The sequence below is a fragment of the Gossypium hirsutum genome, chromosome A06 (genome assembly GCF_007990345.1).
Source record: "Gossypium hirsutum isolate 1008001.06 chromosome A06, Gossypium_hirsutum_v2.1, whole genome shotgun sequence".
Lineage (NCBI taxonomy): Eukaryota > Viridiplantae > Streptophyta > Magnoliopsida > Malvales > Malvaceae > Gossypium > Gossypium hirsutum.
In genome coordinates, this window is record NC_053429.1 from 73,676,265 (window position 1) to 73,687,312 (window position 11,048).

Here is an 11,048-nt window from a genome sequence, read left to right on the forward strand (position 1 = left end):
TCACACTAGCCATTCGGCTTTACCACATAGACATATCTCATACATATCTCACACTAGCCATTCGGCTTTACCACATATACATATCTCATATATATTTCACATTAGCCATTCGGCTTTACCACACACATATCTCATGCATATTTCACACTAGCCATTTGGCTTTACCACATATACATATCTCATACATATTTCACACTAGCCATTCGGCTTGACCACAGACATATCTCATACATATTTCACACTAGCCATTCGGCTTTACCACAGATACATATCTCATACATATTTCACACTAGCCATTCGGCTTTACCACATATACATATCTCATATATATTTCACATTAGCCATTCGGCTTTACCACACACATATCTCATACATATTTCACACTAGCCATTTGGCTTTACCACATATACATATCTCATACATATTTCACACTAGCCAATCGGCTTGACCACACACATATCTCATACATATTTCACACTAGCCATTCGGCTTTAACACAGATGCATATCTCATATATATTTCACATTAGCCATTCGGCTTTACCACACACATATCTCATACATATTTCACACTAGCCATTCGGCTTTACCACATATACATATCTCATACATATTTCACACTAGCCATTCGGCTTTACCACATATACATATCTCATATATATTTCACATTAGCCATTCGGCTTTACCACACACATATCTCATACATATTTCACACTAGCCATTCGGCTTTACCACATAGACATATCTCATACATATCTCGCACTAGCCATTCGGCTTTACCACATATACATATCTCATATATATTTCACATTAGCCATTCGGCTTTACCACACACATATCTCATACATATTTCACACTAGCCATTTGGCTTTACCACATATACATATCTCGTACATATTTCACACTAGCCATTCGGCTTGACCACACACATATCTCATACATATTTCACACTAGCCATTCGGCTTTACCACAGATACATATCTCATACATATTTCACACTAGCCATTCGGCTTTACCACATATACATATCTCATATATATTTCACATTAGCCATTCGGCTTTACCACACACATATCTCATACATATTTCACACTAGCCATTTGGCTTTACCACATGTACATATCTCATACATATTTCACACTAGCCATTCGGCTTGACCACACACATATCTCATACATATTTCACACTAGCCATTCGGCTTTAACACAGATACATATCTCATATATATTTCACATTAGCCATTCGGCTTTACCACACACATATCTCATACATATTTCACACTAGCCATTCGGCTTTACCACATATTCACTACAAGCTGTTTTCCTGAGCAATAATCACTCAATTATTTATAACTGGAGCTAAAAAACTAAAAATCAATTGCCGTTAATTTTCCCTGAATATAGAGTCATATATATTCCATCCATAAAATTTCCAGAATTTTAGGTTTGTCCAATCAATACCAGATATTTCTTAAAGTTTCCCCTGTTTCACTGTTTGAATAATCTGACCATTCTTCACTACGAATCAAATTTCTCATTGTACAGAATTCAAAATATGTTTTATTTGATTTCATTTGAAACTAGACTCATTAAGGAGTCTAAGGATATAAATTTTATCTTATAACCATTTTTGTACAAATTATAATGATTTTCTAAAAACAGAACAGGGGATTTCGGAGTCATTCTGACACTGTCTCATTCAACTTTAAATATCTCTTTATAGGAAATTTCTTTGCTTACACGGTCTCTTTTATAGGAAACTAGACTAATTAAGCTTTGATTACATATTTTATTCAGCCTATAATTCCACACCAACAATTTATAGTGATTTTCGAAAATCACGTTACTGCTGCTGTCCTAAGCAAATTATTACAATTTGCTCTTAAATTTCCAAGTCCAAACACTTATGAACTTACCATTTGAGTTTAAGACATATCATGGCCACATCATATCTTATTAAATCAACTCATTATGTCCTATTATGATTGAATTTACTCAACGTTTAATCACTTAAAACTTACCTCGGAAGTTGCCGAACGATTACGACAGCTCTTCGATCACTTTTTCCTTTCCCTTATCCAACTTTGATCCTCTAAGCTCTTGAGCTAAATCAAACAATTTACTTCCCAAATTAAACATAGTCATACGACATCCATATACATTTTATACTAGCCGAAATGTACCATCAAGATATACTTTACTCAAATAATTTACCTTGGCCGATCATGTATAATGTTTTGTAGCTTAATAAATTTAACATACATTATGTATTTATAATATTTGTGCAGCCAATTATCCATGGTCATACACACACAATCAAAAATAAATACCAAATTTTTCATATCCTTTATGCCCTAAGCCGAATACACTTGTCATGTTCACCTACATTTTTCAAGTACAACATTCTCATATTCGGCATTAGTATCAAGCATAATAGCCAATTCTTCCCACCTTGAATCTATGCATCTATTTAATCATAGTTTGTTCAAGCACTCATACAACAAGATACATCCAATTTAACAAGAAACAAAAACCTTATTTCTCCATAGCTACTATGGCCGAAAGTTCTAGGCATCTCAATACCGAAATTTTTAACATGGGTTGCCTAAAGAACTTGGTGATGAGTTCAAATTAATCTAACATTTCAAGCAACTTAACACATCCATATAACTAAAAAAAATTCTAAGTTTAAACACAATACAACATTTTAGCACCATGGCCGAATACTTCATGAAGTTGCTAAGACCCATCCTTTTTATTAAGCACTCAAACTCAATCATCTTCATGCCTCATCACCACAACATCAAACACCAACCAAGAAGACAACACCCATGGCCGAGTATCATCTCCATCAAATAGCAAAAGAATTTAAACCAACATCTAGAAATATGCATGAATTTCATGGAATAACATCAAACATACCTCTTCCTAAACATCAACCAACCGAACATGAAGCAAGAGAATCCTCTTCTTCTTCCTTCCTCAAGTCACGGCAATGGGGGAGAATGGATGAGACAACTTTGTTTTCATCACCCCTCCCTTTTCATTACTTTATTACTAACCTTTTATTTTATTATTTCTAACATAAAACATTAACACAAAATATTTATAATATGCTTTAACCCATAGCATGGCCGGCCACTACCTAAAGTTTTGGGTAATTTGACATGCAAGGACAAGCATTTTCTAACATGCATCAATAGGCCACTTTAACATTTGCCTAGCACATTTCTAAATTTTCTCACACAAGTCCTATTTAATAAAATTCACTTACAATTAACAAAATTCAAACATGAAATTTTCACACATGCATATATAATAAGCATCAAATATGACGGTTAATTATTTTTATGACTCGGTTTTGTGGTCCCGAAACCACTTTCCGACTAGGGTCACATTAGAGGTGTCACATAAGACATGTCTGGGACATGCATCAGCCTCGAGGCGTAAGCCAGTGTAAGACATGTCTGGGACATGCATCGGCTATGATATGTGTCAGTTTAAGACCATCTCTGGGACATGGCATCAACACCGATGTGCTAGAACTTGTGTAAGTCCATGTCTGGGACATGGCATCAGCACCTAACCCCATGTTTGAGACTAAATGAATATCTGATAATGTTCCAAATGGTTCAACGGTGAAAGTATGATTTCAAGTTAACAAGGAAGGTATAACCATGTTGTGAGTGGTACAGGTACCTATAAGATATGTATGAAATGTGAGCTCAATATATGCTATATAAGGTGTATTGAATATTGATGAGTAAGTTTTGCTTATGCCACTTGTGTATTATGATACTTATTGATGAATGGTAAAGTTATGTTGTATGTTTATTTATATGCAACTTACTAAGTTTTATGCTTACTCCCTCTCCTTTTCCATTTTCTTATAGTGCCGCCTATCTAGCTCAAGGATCAACGGAAGTCAGAGATATCGATCACACTATCAATCGAAGCTTTTGGTATAGTTTGATTTATATTTTTTAATATGGCATGTATAGGGCTTAGACTTTACCTTTTTTGTGTTACTGAGAATTGCCCAAATGTGTTGGCTTGGGTTGGAAACCCTTCATTCTGTATTAAGCCTTGAATGATGGCAAATATTCATTTTGATATATGCAAATGAAGTCACTCTCATGAATGAGTAATTGCTTAGTCGATATCTGCCCTATGGGCGTGTGGTCCGAACCGTGTGTCCCCTGCACGTAAAAAATTTAAGTTAGTGTGCATGATAGTAAACACACGGGAAGAGACACAACCGTGTGTCTCAGTCGTGTGATGGACACGACCTAGCACACGAGTGTGTGCCTTCGTCATGTGATATTTTGGGGATGTTGACATCAAAAACAGAATGTCCATGTTTTTTGTATACGGGCTAGGACATGAGCGTGTCATGGCAGTGTGAAGGACACGGGCCAGGGACACAGGCATGTACCAAGCCATATGAAAACCCCTGTAGGTGTGCATTAAAAAGTATTTCCACATGGGTGGAGGACATGGGCGTGTCCTTTCATTGCCTAGGCCATGTGAGTCACAGAGGCCAACAGCACGACCATGAAGAATTACTCACACGGGCGTGTTGCCGCTCCCACACGGGCGTGTGCCCCTATATCTAATAATACTTTTCAAAGTTTGTGGGAAGATCTGAATCATTCCCAAATGGTTTTAAATGACAAAAAGGACCTCGTAGGCCTTTATTATGAAGTTCTTAATTAAGAATCAGAAAAGTTTTAAATTTGACTAAATTTTGATGATTAAAAACGTGTGTTTGTATGTGATCGAGCTAAGTAACACCTCGTATTCCATCACAACGTAGGGTACAGGTGTGGGGTGTTACAAACCATATCTCAAATTAGTGGTAGAAATAGATAGATCTTGTTCTGAGGATTTCAAAAACATAAAAATTAATAAAAATAAGGCTAGAACAGACTTACAATTGAGCTTGGAAGCTTGAAAAACCCTAGCCATGGTTTGTCCATGCAAGTTTCGACCAAGGAGTTGAAGATGGACAAAAATTGGCTTTTAATTTTGTTTTTAATTCATTTTAATAACTAAATAACCAAAATTGGCTTTTAACTTTGAAAACATGCCTAACCATGTCCATTTTTGTCCACAAACTTAATCAATGGTCTAATTACCATATAAGGACCTCAATTTCATAACAAATTGACACCTTTAGCATGTAGAACTCAACTTTTTCACTTTTTACAATTTAGTCCTTTTTACTAAATTGAGTGCCCAAACGTCAAAATTTTCAAACTAAATTTTCAGAAAACAATCCATAAAATTTTATACCATAAAAATATAACAAAAATAAACTTTACTATGTCAGATTTTTTATCCCGAAACCACTGTTCTGAGTAAACAATCGGGCTGGTACAAATGGTAAGTGTAATTCTGAATTATACGGGCTTACTAAGCTATAAAGCTTACTCTGTTTCTTTTTCTATGTTTTATAGAGGTTCATTAGCTCGCTCGTTTCGAACAAGTTGGAGTTTCACATCACACTATCCAATTGTCGATTGGTACTTTTGAACTTGTGGACATTTGTAAATATGGCATGTATAGGCTAGTTTTAAAGAAGATAAATATAGTTACTTGAGATCATGTTTTGGTACATTTGTGTAAAGGTTAAGCCATGTGATTTGGCTAAACTTTATGTTATAATTTGGTATGTTTTGGTAAATAGTTGTTGGAATTAAGATATGCAAATGTATCTTGATATATGGTAGGTTTATGAACAGAATATGTTGTTATTTATTAGGTAATGAATACTATGTTGAATTGGTATCATATGTGTATGAGATGTTATATAATGGCTTCCAATTGGGTTATAAAAATGTTGCATATTGTGCTTGTGCATACATGTGAAAATAGGGTGGCAAAATGGCTTCGCAAATAGCCAATTTTTGTCTACACGGGCAGAGACACAACCGTGTGTCTCAGCCTTGTGTGACACACGGTCACATTACACGGCCGTGTGTCCGCTGTTGTTAAAATTGAATTGAAGTTAGTATGCTCCCCACAGCCTCACACACAGGCGTGTGATCGTCCGTGTGGTACAAGTCAGTATATCCCCTAAATGGCACACGGCCTAGCACACGGGCGTCTGACTTGGCCGTGTTGTGAAGTCAGTATACCCTCCAATTTTCACACGGCCTGGCACACGGGCGTGTCTTTGGCCGTGTGATGTAAGTCAGTATTTATACCCTGTTTCCACACGAGCTAAGACACGGGCGTGTCTGCTAATCGTGTGAGGCACACGGCCTGCTCACACAGGCGTGTGGCCTTTGAAATGTTAAACTTTTTCTAAGTTTCAAAATTTTCATATGTTATCGGTTTAGTCCTGAATCATTTCTAAAGCATGTTTAAGGACCCGTATATCCTTATAAGGGACATTATGATTATGTGGAATGATATTTTTGTATGAATGTATGATACATGTATATTAAGTGATATGTATTGATCGGTAATACCTCGTAACCCTAATCCAGTGACAGCTACAGATTAGAGGTGTTACATACTCCCTGTAGACCCTGAGATTAAGAGAACTTTTCGACAATGAAGAAGATAAGCAGTTCAGATAAGGACCAAAGAGATAAACTACAAAAATCTAAGTTCAGGAAATAGAGTAAACCCTGCTCAAAATCCTATCCTTATTGCTAATGATAGGGATAGAGATCTAAGACATTATGTTGTGCCAGTGCTTCATGCTCTTAATTTGAGTATTAGGAGACCCAAAATCGAGGCACAACAGTTGGAGCTAAAGCCAGTCATGTTCCAGATGCTTCAGACAGTGGGCCAATGTAGTGGAATGCCTACTAAAGATTGTCACCTTCACTTAAGACTGTTTATAGAGGTGAGCAATTCTTTCAAGCTAGCTGGAGTACCCAAAGATGCACTATGATTAAATTTGTTCCCATATTCACTAAGGGATAGAGCTCGAGCTTGGTTGAACTCATTACTACCAAATTCCATTACCACATGGCTAGAGTTAGCAAAAAGATTCCTTATGAAATACTTCCCACCTAGCAAGAATGCCAAGTTAAGGGATGAGATCACTACTTTCAAACATATGGATGATGAGTCCTTGTATTAGGCATGGGAAAGGTACAAATAATTACTACGGAAGTGCCCTCATCATGGAATCCCATATTGTATCCAACTTGTGACATTCTATAATGGTCTCAATGCTCACACGAGAATGGTAGTAGACATTTTTGCTAATGATGCTCTCATTTTTATGTCTTATAACAAAGCTTATCAAATCATTGAGAGGATTGCCAGCAACAATAATCAATAGCCAACCAATCAAGCAGCGTTAGGAAGATGAGTCCCTAGAATACATGAAGTGGATCCACTCACTTCACTCACATCTCAAGTATCTTCGACTTCCTCAAGGCTTAAAAACTTTACTACTAATGGGTTTAATAATTTTGCATCTCAGCCATCGAATCAATTCGAAAGTGTAGCCTATGTTTATTATGGGGAAGGGCATTCGTTTGAGGAATGTCCATTAAACCTAGAATTCGTATATTACATAAGTAATCTAAACCAGAATCAAGGAAGGCAAGGACTACAATCCAATTTTTATAACCTATCTTGGCAAAACAACCCTAATTTCTCTTGGTGTAACTAAGGGGCTAGAACCAGTAACACTTACGCCCAACCTAGACCGACCCAACCACATATATTTACTGAACAAGTTCAGAAACAACCTCAATTTGAATCCTCCAATGTCTTAGTAAACCTATTGAAGCCATACATAGCAAAAAATGATGCTTTAATCCAAAGCAAGCAGCCACATTGAAATATCTAGAAAATTGAATGGGCCAATTTGCAACTGAACTTAGGAACCAACCACAAAGTGCTTTGGCTAGTGACAAGAAATCCAGGGAAAGAGCATTGTAAAGCATTGACCTTGAGGAGTGGAAAAACATTAGAGCCTAACACTGTCGAAGTTGAAGAGAAGCCAACTGATGTTCAAGATGCAGTGGAAATTCAACCAACTGTTGAAACTCTAATCTCCCTAAAACCAGAATTTGCAAAACCCGATAAGGTGATTTTCGAACCAATAAATTGTAATAAACTAAAACCTTTGTTAGATGCAGAATTTCCATAGAAGATGAATCAACCAGTTCCAGTAAAGAATCCTCCACCACCATACCCTCAAAGACTTTAGAAGCAAAAGTAGGAAGTCCAGTTCAAGAAGTTCTTAGACGTACTCAAACCACTTCATATCAACATTCTATTGGTAGAAGCACTTGAATAGATGCCAAACTACATCAAATTCATGAATGATATCCTATCCAAGGATTGAAGACTAGGAGAATTTGAGACGGTAGCCCTGACAAAATAATGCAGTGCATATCTTAAGGACAAACTACCCCAAAAGTTCAAGGATCTTGGATGTTTTACCTTAGCTTGCAACATTGGAGCAATATATTAATGTAAGGCACTATGTGATTTGGGTGCGAGCCTTCATTTGATGCTAATGTCCATATTTAAGAAGTTGAGGATAGGTGAAGTTAGACCTACTATGATTACACTTCAATTAGCAGATCGATCCTCAGCACATCCAGAAGGAAAAATTAAGGATGTATTGGTACGTGTAGACAAATTTATTTAAGTAACACTTCTACTTTTCCTGTAATTATTTCAGTGGAGTTGACCGTAGAATAAGAAGAAAAACTTATTTGAGTATTGAAACAAGTCAAGAAGGCTATCAGATGTACCATAACTGATATTCATGTCACTATTCTACCTGTACGCATGCACAAAATCATCCTAGAAGATGGCGAGAAGGGGATGATTGATGGACAACAAAGATTGAACCCTATCATGAAGAACATGGTAAAGAAAGAAATCATTAAGTGGTTAGATGCAGGTATAATTTACCCCATCTCAGATAGTTCGGTCCAGTGCATGCCAAAAAAAGAGGTATTATGGTCGTTGCAAACTAGAATAATGAGTTAATACCAACCAAAATAGTTACGGGATGGAGAATTTTCATAGATTACTGAAAGTTGAACAAGGCACTAGGAAAGATCATTTTCTTTTATTATTTTTAGACCAGATGATAGATAGAATCACGGGGTGAAATTATTACTATTTTCTCAATGGATACTTGAGGTATAATTAGATTACAGTAGCGTAAGAAAATCAACACAAAACAACATTCAGATGCCATACTATACATTTTTATTTAGACGTATGTCATTTGGTATATGTAATTCACCTACTACATTTCAAATATCTATGATGACTATTTTTACTAACATGGTTGAAAAGTGTTTGGAAGTGATTATGAATGATTTTCAGTATTTAGAGATGCATATGATGATTGCTTAGCCAATCTAGCCAAGGTACTAAGGCGATGCGAAGAAACAAACTTCATTCTTAACTGGGAAAAGTGCCATTTCATGGTATGAGAAGGTATTATTCTAGGGCATGGGTAATGAGACATGGGATCAAGGTAGATAAAGCAAAGGTAGATGTTATTGAGAAACTCCCACCTCCAACATTTGTAAAGGGTGTTAGGAGCTTTTTGGGCCATGCCAGTTTCTATCAGAGATATACCAAGGACTTCTCTGAAATTGTGAAACCCTTATGCAAATTATTGAAGAAGGACACGACATTCAAATTTGATGAGGAGTGTTTAAAAGGTTTCAATGATATTTGAAGAGTCAGTTGATCTTGGCACCTATCACCATCACACCGGATTGGGAATTACCATTTGAATTGATATGCGACGCAAGTGATTTTGTGATAGGAGCTATAATGGGCCAGCGAAGGAAAAAAGTTTTTCATCTGATCTACTATGCAAGTCAAACTCTGATGGGAGCTCAATTGAATTAAACGATAATAGAGAAAGAGTTACTTGCTATTGTGTTTGGTTTTGACAAGTTTCGATCTTATCTTGTAGGTACCAAGTGACTATCTATATAGATCATTCGGTAATTAAGTATTTACTTGCCAAAAAAGACGCTAAGCCAAGATACATCTGATGAGTACTTCTACTCTAAAAGTTCGATCTAGAAATTCAAGATCGAAAGGGAGTAGAAAACCAAGTAGTAGACCACTTGCCTAGATTGGAACCGCAAAAAGGGATTTCTCTATTTATGCCCATTCAGGAGACATTCCTTGATGAACATATACTTAAGGTGAATCATATCCATAATACCCCTTGGTTTGATGATTTTGCTAACTATCTAGATTGTGGTTTGATGCCTTTTGATAACTCATATCAACAAAAGTAAAAGTTTCTTCACGATGTAAAGTACTATTTCTGGGAAGAACCATACTTCAGAAAGTGTGCAGATCAAATGATTAGGAGATGTGTGGCAGGAAATGAAGTACCTAAGATTTTATATCATAGCCACATAACTCCAAGTGGGGGACACTTTAAAGGTACACATACTTCGGCCAACGTATTACAAGTTGGATTCTTTTGGTCAACACTATTCAAAGACACGTATGCTTACGTAAAGAGTTGTGATCGATGTAAAAGGGTTGGAAACGTCACTTGTAACACCCTTAACCCGTACCCGTTGTTGAAATAGGGTTTCAGAGCATTACAAGAACATTCAGAACATTATTCAATTAATCTACGTAAATTACTATTCATTTAACGAGATCAACCATAATGTCCCTTGATTGGGCCCTCGAGGCACAATACGGACATTAGAATCTAGTTGGGACTTAATTGGGACCTCTAAGAATATTTCGCAAAATTTCAAAATTTTTCCGCAGTGCAGGGCTCACACGCCTGTGTGGTCCAAGGGAAATGCCTGTCTGACCCTAGGACATGCCCGTGCTGGAGGCCGTGTTTGACACCATATAACTCTCTGACTTGTACACACGGCCATGCCACACACCTGTGTGCTAGGCTGTGTGCTTAATTAATTTAATTTAAAATTAGGTGCAGGTTCCACATGGCCAAGGCACACGCCCTTTTCTCTGTCCGTGTGCCCAATTCTAAGCATTCTGTTTCTCAAAATTAAGGTGCAGTGGACACATGACCTAACCACATGCCCATGTTACTAGACCA

The 11,048-nt window shown here is 36.7% G+C and overlaps 1 non-coding gene across 1 annotated transcript; it reads right to left on the bottom strand.

Annotated features, from left to right (window-relative positions):
* Nucleotides 1-7,040: 7,040 nt before the first annotated feature.
* LOC121231674 (small nucleolar RNA R71) lies at nt 7,041-7,147 on the bottom strand. The gene has a single exon (XR_005929730.1). It is a non-coding gene; the product is annotated as a small nucleolar RNA R71 (small nucleolar RNA).
* Nucleotides 7,148-11,048: the final 3,901 nt, after the last annotated feature.